Raw genomic sequence first — 12,675 nt, 5'->3', positions numbered from 1 at the left:
AGCAGACGACCTGGAAACATCGCTTCAACCTCACAGGGTGTTGGTTGCTATTGAGACTATGTACTACTTACTACAGGTCTAAGGCTTCGCACCTCAGTGCAAAGTTATGTATTCAGTTAATATTGTGACATAATAAAACCATTTCTAAGAACAGTACCTTGAGGTTTTCCACCTTTTCTTCCTCCTACTCATTTCCTACATTCGGCCTACCCTTCAGTGTACAGGAGCAGACCCACACGCCACCTTCGCGGGATCCAAAACAGAGGTTTGTCTTTGGGCTTGGGCCGGCTCGAGATGGGAGCGCCCACCGCGAGGAGGGGAGAGGACACAACGGTTGAGAACGGAACGCGGTGGTGCGCGAGTCGGCGATTGGTTGGCGGACAGAAGTGAAGACGGCGTGCCTGAGGCCGGGCGGCGGTTGTGACGTGGTTGTACTGGAGTCGGAGGGAGTTGGCCGGCGCTGTGCATTCTCCGGCAACCTCGTGAGCTGTGGATGTTCCTGCTTCCTAGGAGGGACACGCCGTTATGGTCTTGCGAAGCGATGGTCTGGCATCCTCGCAAAATCGCCTCTCTATCTACATTATTCCGTGATTTATTCAGTTTTAAAATTTATACTGACTTTTTGATCACCAGGCACTTTCATTTTTTTTTATATGCTGCCTTCGTCGAGTTGCTGTTTTAATGTCCGTCAGTGTATGTAGGTAAGCTTCAAAAAATACAAGTCAGAATGAACCTCGTGTCACTGAATTAACCTTCAGTCTCTCAAGGAGTCCAGTCTCTGTAACTACGTGTAAACTCGGTGACCAGCGTACGTAAGCCAATCCGCCGTGCGTTTAATCGCACGACAGCAGCTCAACAGCCGTTACCCCGGCGACAATCAGGCGATCACCAGTGACGTTTCCCAGAGTAAGCGAAGCGGCGCTCGCGCATGCGCTCTGCGGCGACGCCGCTAGTGAAGCGGGGCGGCAGCGGCGGCGCGGCGGTCTGCGACGCGCGAGTCGGCTGCCGGAGACAGCCACGGCCGGACGGCGTTCGTACTCGCTCGCTCGCTCCACGTCACCCCGCGCTCCACAGCGGGTCGCAGGTCCCGCGCGCGCTCGCGAAGTTACACGGCCGTCCAGGGACCCCGCGACAGGTGGCCGCCACGAGCGTCTCCAGCCGGAACACGCTGCGGCACGGCGGCTGTCGGACGTCAACTGGAAAAGGTCACAGGTGGCCCTGACCGCTAGGTGTTACACCCCCTTCACGGGACTAGAAAAACACCGTAATTCACTCTCCATTTAAACACACAACTTTCTGATTTTTTCCTCCCCAAAATGAGGATCTTCACCGGAAACTAAACCAGCTGGTTCTCGAACTGATACCGTAAACTGTAGTTCAATGTTACGAAACTAACGTGCCACAGTCTACAAGAGACCTTACGGGCTCTATGCAATGAATCTGTAAACACTGGATCCGTAACTTTCGAATCTGGTGTAGTTTATATCGCTTACTTTCATATTTTACGTAGCGTATTGCTCGTATTTACTAGAGAGGAGTAATTGTATCTTCCTGAAATATTAAAAAATCTGACGAGTGTGCCGGCAGGACAAGCTCCTAAACAAGACAATGCCGTCCTTCGACTAGTGCTTCGCTCCGAGGGGACTCCATTAGAAACACAACAGGTAAGTCTGGAGCTGAACGGACAAAGTTGCATTCCTTCATCATCATAGCTTATACATGTTATTTTTTGTACTGTACATATTTTTTTCCAAATTTTAGTCTTGCTCATTCTCCGTCTCACTACAGAATATGGCCAAGAATTCCACCGAATAAGTGACATATAAGGTTTACTATCGTATAACTGTGTAATTTACTCGTTTTGGTCCGTTTCTACACACAGCTTCATCATCATATCTTCGTTTTACTATTGAAATTTCTTTTTCTACTGCGTCCATCAGAAGGAACCGTACGTCAAGGGCTTGCCGTGGCCTCTCATCCGACATGGCTAATATTGTTTTCTCGTACTAGCAAAGTTTAACACACAAAAGACTGTACTCTACAACACGTGTTTGCTGTGCATGTGAGTGAAAAATAACGTGAGGATGGTTCTATACGGAGGTCTTGTATGAGACGAAAGGGCAACTCGTCCACAGAGCAGCGTTTTCATCGCGTTGACATCGCAAGAAAGGTCTCTCGACGGCGAACCACTTTTCCACCGGACTCACATCGCAAAGATACTTTCTGAAACTTCGAAGCGCTTATAAGGATGCAGTGCTCCGAAAAATACGTTGGAGAATAAAGCATACCATTTTGAGACCAATAATGGAATTCCTCATCTAACTAGATTTAACTCACCGACAGAGATTCTTAAGAAACGCGGCTGCATTGTCGTTCATTGAAAAAAGTGTTAGACTAAAAGTGTGCCACATTATCTGTATTACTAAACGACTAACCAGGTGAGCCCCAGTTGCAAATTGCCCCCAGGGTAAAAAATTTGATTTTCAATATTTCATATAACAACTGAATGAATTTAAAAATTTAATATGCAGTCATAATGAACTCATTAAGAGAATGTCATAGGTTGAACACACAGTGTTACAGTTAGAATCTGTATACATATTGAGTCAACATAACTCACGGTGCGCAAATTACACGGAATACATTCATTTAGTATTTGAGAATTAGAGGAGTTAGCGGCTTCCAACAAACCTTCCACATAATTTCAGCTCTTTAAAATTATTTTGTCGCTGATATCTCCCATAAAGTAATGAAAGAAAAGTAATTGATTGCGTAGTTTATTTTCACTGTTCTCTTTGTAAAACTTCACCATGACGGTTTAATGTATTACTTCTTTGTTGCTAGCTCCACTCGCAATACATTCTCCATGTGGCACTGAAAGTACACGAAAAATTATACCATTATGTGACACATAGATCAGAAGATAATGATGTAATAAACATCGAGATGCGTGAAACTTGTTTTATACGAGGGAGTTACATTCTTGAAAGAATCTGCGAAAGAGGGGGGGGGGGGAGGGGGGAGTGTTATTGGTAGTTACACATTAGGCTCTATTTACTCTTGCTGTGTTTCTGCTGACTGCTTTTGAACGCTGAATTCCCTCCAGTATGCTAGTAGTGATTACTTTTGGTTCACGAAGATGAAGATGACATAAGTAGCAAACTCTGTCGCCTTGGTGTTTTGCTGCCAATGATTTCCTCGTATGGCATGTGGTGAAACAGGGAAGATATGTGGCAATGATCTGATTACTTTGTAACCGTCGATTGGGAAACTGATAATTGATATTTGAGTTTTCATATGGTAACAGAATGTTAACAGTGTGTCTTTCGCATTATTTGAAAGCAATAAATCTTAACTGGGTCAGTGGATGAAGGCATTTAATAATTTAAGATTAAATCATTGGATGGATGTGGCTAACTGTGAAAAATCTGTATATAAAGATTTTAATATTGTAGACTTAATGCAAAACGACCTCTATATATCTCACAAAAAGTCTTTTATGTCTAAAGGAGGTAAGAAAAAGGAGTTGATTTCTATTGTCAAAAACCAACAGTTCTGTTAACGTCGAACTTCTGTAATTCATGTTGTAACACGGTCGATTGTCAACATTTCTTTTTCCCTTCTGTGTTAAGATCTATTTGAGTGTATTTTCCACTGCGGTTTTTCGAAAGAAGCAGGCACAATGGTACACATATTTCATAACATGTTTGCCCTGTGCACGATACATTTTGTAAAAAGAGGAAAATGAAATTTTTTAAATATTTTGCAAAATGATACGGAAGATTTTATTTTGCAGACCAAAACGTAACATTTGAATTGTAATACCTTAACTGATATGTGAAACGTTGACGAGAAACGAAAGATAAAAGAAATGTATCAATGTAACTTTATTGTTTTAAGAGAAAATCGACTCGCGCAATGCATATTTAGTTTCTGTCGCCCGACACCTGAACCTGTAAATAAATGAATGGATGAATGGTACAGTCTAACAAATCACAATTCACTGTAAATTGAATGAGCAGCACTCCATTAATAATGACGCTTTTCTGTAGCCTGGTGCGAACCGGATTCTTTGATATTATTCGCTTAAATTATTCCGATTTGTTGTTATTACATATTGTAAAGTCTGTTGATGTAATCTCGCTGCTGGAACTTCCTTTTTTCTCACTCCTGCGTAATTGTAACAAAACATTTTCTATAACTGTGCAGAATATCAGTATTTAATGATTCACTTCTTTTTTCATAACCTTCATGTCGTGAAAAGGAAAATGGAAGTTCTTAAGGAGATTGGATATAGAAAAAAGTATACACGAGAAGTTCCGATCAAATCAGTATAGTCATTTCATCGATACTGTTATATCAACATTTCTGACAAGTATTCGGTGTAAAATGTGGACTACTGCACGGATCCGGATTATACTGATCACGGAAACACGGGAAACAATAATAATTGTGATGTGCAGCGTATGTAATGAACGCCGAAGTTTCGCATGACCGTGGGTTTTTCGTTGTATCTATTGCAAAATGTCTGCGTTAACGTTCGTAAACGGTTCTCGGTTATCAGACAATTTCGTGGCGTTCTACGCATATTTGTTGTTATAATTACGTGGAAACGAGAAAAAAGAAGCAGCGAGATTCGCCCCGCAGAGCTGGCGTTTACGAAAGTAAGCGCTTATTCATATGGCTGCGGAACCCTTGAATTCTCGCGACCAAACCAAGCCTATAAGGACGTTTCCAGACTGAGATTTTCACTCTGCAGCGGAGTGTGCGCAGTTCTGAAACTTCCTGGAAGATTAAAACTGTGTGCCCGACCGAGACTCGAACTCGGGACCTTTGCCTTTTGCGTGCAACTGCACTTGACCGCGAAAGGCAAAGGTCCCAAGTTCGAGTCTCGGACCGGCACACTGTTTAAACCTGCCAGGAAGTTTCCTATAAGGACGCCACAATTTTTCAAACTCTATTTTCTCGAAAACGGTTGAGCGTTGGATCTTCCTGTTTCCATACGTTAAAGTGATAGTCGTCTCTACACATCCTGTCAATATGAATCAGATCGCTGAGGGGAAGTTCTTACGATCCCCCTGTAAGCATGAAAGAAGGGAGAAAACGAAGATGAGAGGTTCACGTCCATTAAGATTTGAGGTCATTGGAGACGGAACAAATGCTGTAAATATTTCAAGAATTGGGAAAGTTGGCCGCCATCCCGGGATCTGCCTGGAAAGATTTAGGAAAATCACGAACAATTTAAACCTGCACCACCTCACTCGGTAACTCTAACAGAGAGGATTATGAAGTTCTCTCAAGAATTAATACTCACAGTGACGACGACACGGGATTTTAGAAAATTGTTTTAAACCACAAGCTAATTCAAATTCCGAAAAGTTAGAGATTTACGGTTTGTGACTAAGTTTTACGTGGTTTATTGGGCGACATAGAATGAACGAAGTGAAAATTGGAAATGGAGTGTGGAAAATTACGAGAATGGCAGCATATAGGTGACTCTGCAATAATGCAAACATACCGTAAACTGGCACAGGTAAGGAAATATGTAACAAACTTTGAATTATTCGTGAAAGCAGTAGAATTGCCTAGAGATTTAATACGATACTTTGTTGGTACTAATTTAAATTTGATGTCGGTAATCGCTTTCATACGACATTCGCTGCAACTGTAACACAGTGTCCTTTCGGCGACCAATGTATAACTCTTAAAGGGAATCCAGTTTCTTACAAAACAACACGAAGGAGACATAGTAGAATCACCCCTGCTTCTGCATTCTTACATTATGTAGGAGTGTCACCGATTCTCTTACAGCTAAAGTTTCACTGTTATTTCTCACGTTCTTCAAGTATTTAGTTCGCTGATAACATCTTAGCAGTGTCTGCTTGACAATATTTAACTGAAGCTGCTTACACGGAGTTACCTGGCGTATTGGTACAGCGAATGAAAATCCCCTACGATAATAAGTGCCAGCCAGCTAGACACAGAGGTGGCATCAAAACTAAAGTCGTCTTTTAGGCTGGTAGTTAGACGATATTTACCTTCTCGGCTGTCGACGATCGTATCCATACAGATTATGTACCAGACAACATGATACTGTAAACACTTTCATTTTTCTTCGCGTGGTTACTGTTAAGTACATCATTGCACTGCTCTAGCACTATAGTTCGCGCAGTATTGGTCCCCACTCCCCTTATTTTCGTATCAGTCGCTTGACAGTGACGTATGAAGCGCTAACAAACTGTATCTACTTGCTGTGATTAATTCTAGAAACTCGATATTTATGGAGAATCTGTTGCTTTGCGATAACTGGATACGTTAAACTTGCATAAAAATACATATGCATGACGCCGAGACTACTAAACAGGTATCATAGACGCTGGTTTAGCACCACGTAAATACAGTCGAAAGCGCTGCAGTTATAAAGTTATGTGCATTTATGCAAACTTGTGAAGCACTAGGTGGCAAGTATTGTCCAATTTTTGGCGAATTTCTTATTATTTGTTTCTCACGGATTGTCAGCAAAAATACTTCACAGTTGCTATCCTCGCCTTATCTGTCAGTATCCGTACCTGATTTTTTATGGACTTTTGTCTCCTCTGTGTAAAGTCTTCTCGCGATTTCCAAGTGCATTCAAGAGTTTCGCTTTCATCGTGCCATAGTGTATTCAAAGTATTCGGTATCGTTACGTTGTCTTTTTTGTTGTGTTTACTACATTGACTAAAGTAAAACTGCTGTGTTTTCATGCATCAGTTATGACGATATGCTTATAATGAGATTCTAAGAATATAGAGGAACTAACAAAGAACTAATAGTAAAGTATATTTCCATCCCGTGATGAAAAGTCTCGATTGAAACCCACTTTCCCTGAAGATGGAAATGTCAGCTCGAAATAAAATGTGGGAAACTAGAGAAAAAGAAATACGCAGCGTTATATATAAAACACGACGTATGTATCTCACACTATCTCTGAGTGCCACATAAATCCTTTCTGGATTTGTTGAATCAATATGAAAATAACAAACTCGGCCGCACACTCCAGGGGCAATGAATATGCTCCTGCAACGTTTCCGATGAGAATTGTTTGTTCACCCACAATACAGTCCGTAATTGGCTCCCCCTGAGTCTCATCTCTGCTCACAAGAATCGCTGGCTATGAAAACAAAATTTTTCCACAGACAACGAGCTGCGGACCAGTGCAGATAACTGGCCGGAAGTACAGGCGGCTGCTTTCTGTGACGCGAATATTGAAAAGTGGATACAACGCTACGACAGAACTCGAAGTTGGAGCGGCGACTATGTAGAAAAGTAGGTGGAAGGTGTACCTAACTGTTGCAAATAAAACATTTCTGGTTTCCACTGTGGTTTCCATTTCGGGACCGATCAGAACTTTCTTTCTGGACAACCCTTGTATTTCGTACATATTGAACTGAGTGTATTAATTTCGCACCCAAATGCCCGTCCACCCTAGTCGCCCAAAGAGTAAAGTAACAGAGAATGTTACGCCATTAGATAGAAATGGCGAACCAACCGTTAACTTCCTTCAGCGAATAGCAATTCATGCGTTAATCACGTCCTTGGTTCGTACTGCTACCATACGTTCTTTATTTGGACGAGCATTTAACGTCCAATTACGTTGATATGACGTTAGTTTTCATCTAAGAAAATTTAAAACATTATCCAATCTCTATTGTGTCCACAAAACTTCGTGTAGATCTAAGGGGTTGGATGTATGTGTCACATTTTCCTCTCTTCTTCCCGTCTTAAGCACATAGTAGAGCAAAGCTTGCAGCATTTGTCCTTGGTATATACTGTATATGCCTATCACGAACTGATTTCGTTACAGGCCACGTCAGATACGAGAAAAAGATTACATTTGTAAATATTCTGGTAAAATCTATAATTCTATAGTATGCACATCACACATTTATACTTAACTCTAGTATACACGGTTTTAGATGCACAAGTACTATGAACACGAATCAACGAGTTTTCGTCTGATAGAGTTTTGCGACACGAGTAAGATAGGTTCAAATGGTTCAAATGGCTCTGAGCACTATGCGACTCAACTTCTGAAGTCATTAGTCGCCTAGAACTGAGAACTAATGAAACCTAACTAACCTAAGGACATCACACACATCCATGCCCGAGGCAGGATTCGAACCTGCGACCGTAGCGGTCGCTCGGTTCCAGACTGTAGCGCCCAGAACCGCACGGCCACTCCGGGCGGCAGTACGATAGGAGAATTTACATTATGGAAATGTTAAACAGGGAAAGAAAAATGTGGAAACCCAATCACAGGGGACCGATGCACCGTAGAAATTTGTGTGGGTAAGTAGTTGCGGAAAAGCCTTCCAAAGTTTGTTATATCTTTTAAGAACGAGCGAATGTACATTGTAATCTGTGTGCAATAGGTAATAAAATAATAAAGAATAAAATAGTAAAAAATAAATAATAAAACAAAATAGTAAAATAGTAAAATATTAAATAACTTTAGGCATACTAGATAGCATCAAATATTAACAGTTACAGCGAAATCTTTGAAAGCATATTACGAAGGATAGAAACTACTTGTTCGCCTTAGACATTTATTGTTGTGTTCCAAATATAGGTCCTAACATTAGTGCTTACGCACATGCTTTCTCCACACTTCGTTTACAATTTTTGTATAGACACACCACTTTCTCGTCAACAGTAACAATATCGAAGACCGTTGTCGATGTTATTCATGAATCAACAACAGTTCCAAATAGAATGTATAGGTGACAACCGTTGCTATGGACCTTCGATGTATTCGTTCCACGTCTGTGATAACCACAAGTACAAACATCGAAACGTTCTCCTCGCGCTGGTTCCACATGATCAAGATTATTCTTCCACCCACTCCTTGACTGATGTACGTAATTCGTCGTGAACTAGAGGTCTGAAATAGTTTTCTTCAAAAGTCGTGTGTCTGCAGTCACTTGGGATAAGATGGATCCTTTTGAAGTGATTAAACCGGTTCTTCGAATTCTTCCATAAATGACATTCCCTCTTTAACCGGACAACGCTAGGGATCAAGCCACGCCTCGCGTTTCTTTCTTCTACTTTAAAGTTGTTACGTATGAACCTCCCTGCCATACAATTTATCTTATGTAGTTCATAAAGATGACTTACATTCACCAGTCCACAATACTGGACTGAAATATACAAAAAATAGCACTGACACTAGTGAACTGACAAATTCAGCGTTTCTGTTTACATGTAAAGGGCCAAACCTAGGTGCAGTTCCTGTTAGTCAGGAATGGGGAAAAGGCTGGATAAAGCTATACTGATTATTTAATTTCCTAACACCTTTCTTACACTTTGCGGTAATAAGAAACCAGTTGTTAATTCTGAGCAGTGAATCTTGCATACGGCAGAGCTCCGTAAACAGTCATTCAGAATGTTGGATAGGAAAAGAAATGCCGTGAAAGAACTTTAGTGGGCTATGTACAGTGTGTAACGCGACCATTTGATGTAGGGCCTACTAGAAAATCTAATGCTTAATACGTCGTGTGTTGCATATCTGTATAACACTACTCATAACTAATATTTATGCCCTGTGGCCGAGCGGTTCTAGACGCTTCAGTCCGGAACCGCACTGCTGCTACGGTCACAGGTTCGAATCAAACCTCAGGCATGGATGTGTGTGATGTCCTTTAGTTAGATTTATGTAGTTCTAAGTCTAGAAGACTGATGACCTCAGATGTTAAGTCCCATAGTGCTCCGAGATATTTGAACCATTTTTTTAATGTGTCTGTGAAACGTCAATTTTTAATTTTATTTGCACGAGAGATCTATTTTTTATACTGCGTGTCTGAAATGTGTCACAGTTATTCGGATGTGTCCTCCCTGTTTTCAATTGTTCAACATGCGATTTGCAAGCCTATTGTCTAGAGCGCATAGAAAAAATGAGGAACCGGAAATGTTGCAATTACCATTTATGACTGACATCTCTATGTAATAATTTTATTCTCTCTATTACGGGAATTTAGTAGGCAACAACTGTAGTACGGTTTATTACCAGAGACGCCACGCCAGAGCAGACAACTGCAGCCCCTCTGGTTTCACATCCAGTTGTGTAAGAAGGGAAAATGGCAACTTTCTTGTAAACTCTTGTATCTGTTAGCCTCTCTAAAGGCAAATTTAAAAATTCAAGAATCGTCATGTTAATCATTAAATGGTCATAGGCTCTTATGATCATTTGATGGCTTGACAAATTGTCTCTAGCTGTGTATTATCCATCTTCCTGTTTTTATAGAGAAATGGGTAAGGTTTTCTTACGGAGTGCACTTACTTGTAATGGGCTGTGCTCTAATAAACACCGATCACAACATATACTTCCGCATAACCACTATTTTCTCTCACTGCTAATGTCACCAGGTCCAACGTTTTCTTATCATCTCCATACATATAGTTATTTACAGCTGGAATCACGGAATGCTGTTGTAGAACCTGATGTATTGTAAGGCTTAGAATCTTCCATGTTTATCAGCTAAAGAAATGTTTGTTTGCGTCTATCTTCTGTTCCATCTGGTGGCGTAATTGAGTACTTGTGATGAAACGTAATTCCTTTCATGCTCTTGAGTGTGCGTGAATGCCTCCAATAAATGGTTCAAATGGCTCTGAGCACTATGGGACTTAACTGTTGAGGTCATCAGTCACCTAGAACTTAGAACTACTTAAACCTAACTAACCTAAGGACATCACACACATCCATGCCCGAGGCCGGATTCGAACCTGCGACCGTAGCGATCGCGCGGTTCCAGACTGTAGCGCCTAGAACCGCTCGGCCACCACGGCCGGCAATGCCTCCAATGATTTGGAAATTAATCCATACATAGATATCGGGGTATGACAGTGCTGCAGCCTTGACATCAATATATCTTTCTTAATCACTCCATAGATATGCGTAGTGCTTTCATTGCCTTTTGCTTTCTGCTACAATTTCCTACACATCTTTATCTTGAGTTATCAATGCAATGTCACCTGGGTGACGTTGTCTGTTGAAATGTGACCAAACCACAGGGTACAGCGGGGCTATTCCGCTCATTTCAAATATAGGGCCTATATAATATGACGTGAAACCTTTTAAAAAATATGTCAATGTGATGCAATTATTGTACGTTAATTGTCAATATATTCGAGTATACCAAAGGTCGAAATTCCTTTACACGAACAAAGTATTAAACAACCATCTGAAGAAGACTGAGATCACCTTATATAAAAATGGTGGGGCTCTTCCACCCAGTCAGGAGGCTATTCCGCCCGGCCTATTCAAGCGTCAAAACCACAAGTATTTATCATAAGTAAACATCTTTCACCCTTTTGCACCCACATACACTTCATGAAACAATGTCGCACATTGCTGGCAGTTTGTCCTAGAGGAGCTGCCTACAACACTCGTTACTGCATGTTTGGTATCTTCCTCGGACCACGAATCACTTAGCTTCTTCCCTTTGGATGCATGTACCGTCTCAAAAGAAACCAAGAAAACTAGAATTTCGCAGTAAAACATTTTTTAAACTAATAATTTGACTAAGCGAAACATTCCCACGCGTGAAGGACGAAGTAGCATCATGTGCAGGTATTTCTAATTGCGCGGCAAATCACATCTTTGTGGAAAAAGCAACGTGTATTCTTATACAAGTTTTTAAAACTTCGTGTTTTTGTGTATGGTACACCTTAATTTGTTAGAATGTATTCTTTAACTGTGGCAATAATTCATCACAGTTCCGTTTACCTCTTGCGTGTGTTCTTCTGTCCTGTCGATAAAGTAACAGAAAACACTCTTACTACAGTCACATGCGACGACACAGAGATACTGGCACAAACTTAAGGCAAAACGAGGTTTACTTTGTGAGAAACTAACGCATACTGTTGCAACATTTCTTATTTCAAGCGGGCTATCACCGTAAACGGAATAGGCCCGCTGTACCCCAGTCTTATCTGCGTGACTAACCACCTATTAGTAGACTAGATTGAATGAAACCTGGCACTGTGCATCACTCTTCATTAACCGTATTCCACTTCATATCTTCCAGAAGTCTCATTATACATCTTTTACGTTATCGACAGATGCGCGCACATTTCTTTTGAAGTGACCAGCTTTTTGTTATGTTCAGTTTATTCATTGCAACATACGCTTTTAACATTTTAATGTCCGGATAATAAGTTGCCGTCTCTTTAATCTAAGAATAGGTGATCAATACAGCTAGCCGCTATCTCTGTGTAATGTCTTGTCTGTATAGACGTGTATCTGTTGTCTTTAAGATCCCGTCACCTTCACACATTATACAGTAAAGTAAGGCCCTCCCAGTTCTTGGTTGATCCGTGATAAGACAGGCGAAAAATTAGACTAATGGAGGATTATTAGTATTATCTCTATTTTCATTCACTCTCTCTCATTCTCTCCTTTATCTATGTATAGTTTTTAATATAAGCTATCATTACGTGATACAGTGATAAAAAGAATCAGCCAAATAGAATCTTTGGTGGAGTCCTTCGTCTTGGTAATCTGCAGCTGGCTTGCTGTAAGAGATCTTTGCATTTATTATTACTGTTAAACACTGCAGTCAGTCGGGAGAATCAATCGTTTGGACAATTTGTTCCTTTTACGAAAGATTGCGAATTCCAGATGTGTACGAAGCCTTTTTG

At 41.0% G+C, this 12,675-nt stretch overlaps 1 protein-coding gene across 1 annotated transcript in view; it reads left to right on the top strand.

Annotated features, from left to right (window-relative positions):
- The first annotated feature begins 1,601 nt into the window (after positions 1 to 1,601).
- Positions 1,602 to 12,675, top strand: part of LOC124777794 (acid sphingomyelinase-like phosphodiesterase 3a) — a 573,663-nt gene continuing 562,589 nt past the window's right edge. Inside the window, exon 1 of the mRNA XM_047253312.1 lies at positions 1,602 to 1,664. The gene's annotated coding sequence lies outside the window, so the exon portion shown is untranslated. The remainder of the gene's footprint in view (positions 1,665 to 12,675) is intronic.

The sequence above is a fragment of the Schistocerca piceifrons genome, chromosome 1, assembly GCF_021461385.2.
Source record: "Schistocerca piceifrons isolate TAMUIC-IGC-003096 chromosome 1, iqSchPice1.1, whole genome shotgun sequence".
NCBI lineage: Eukaryota > Metazoa > Arthropoda > Insecta > Orthoptera > Acrididae > Schistocerca > Schistocerca piceifrons.
Note: the sequence above shows the minus strand (reverse complement) of the source record. Positions and strands in the feature narration are given on the sequence as shown.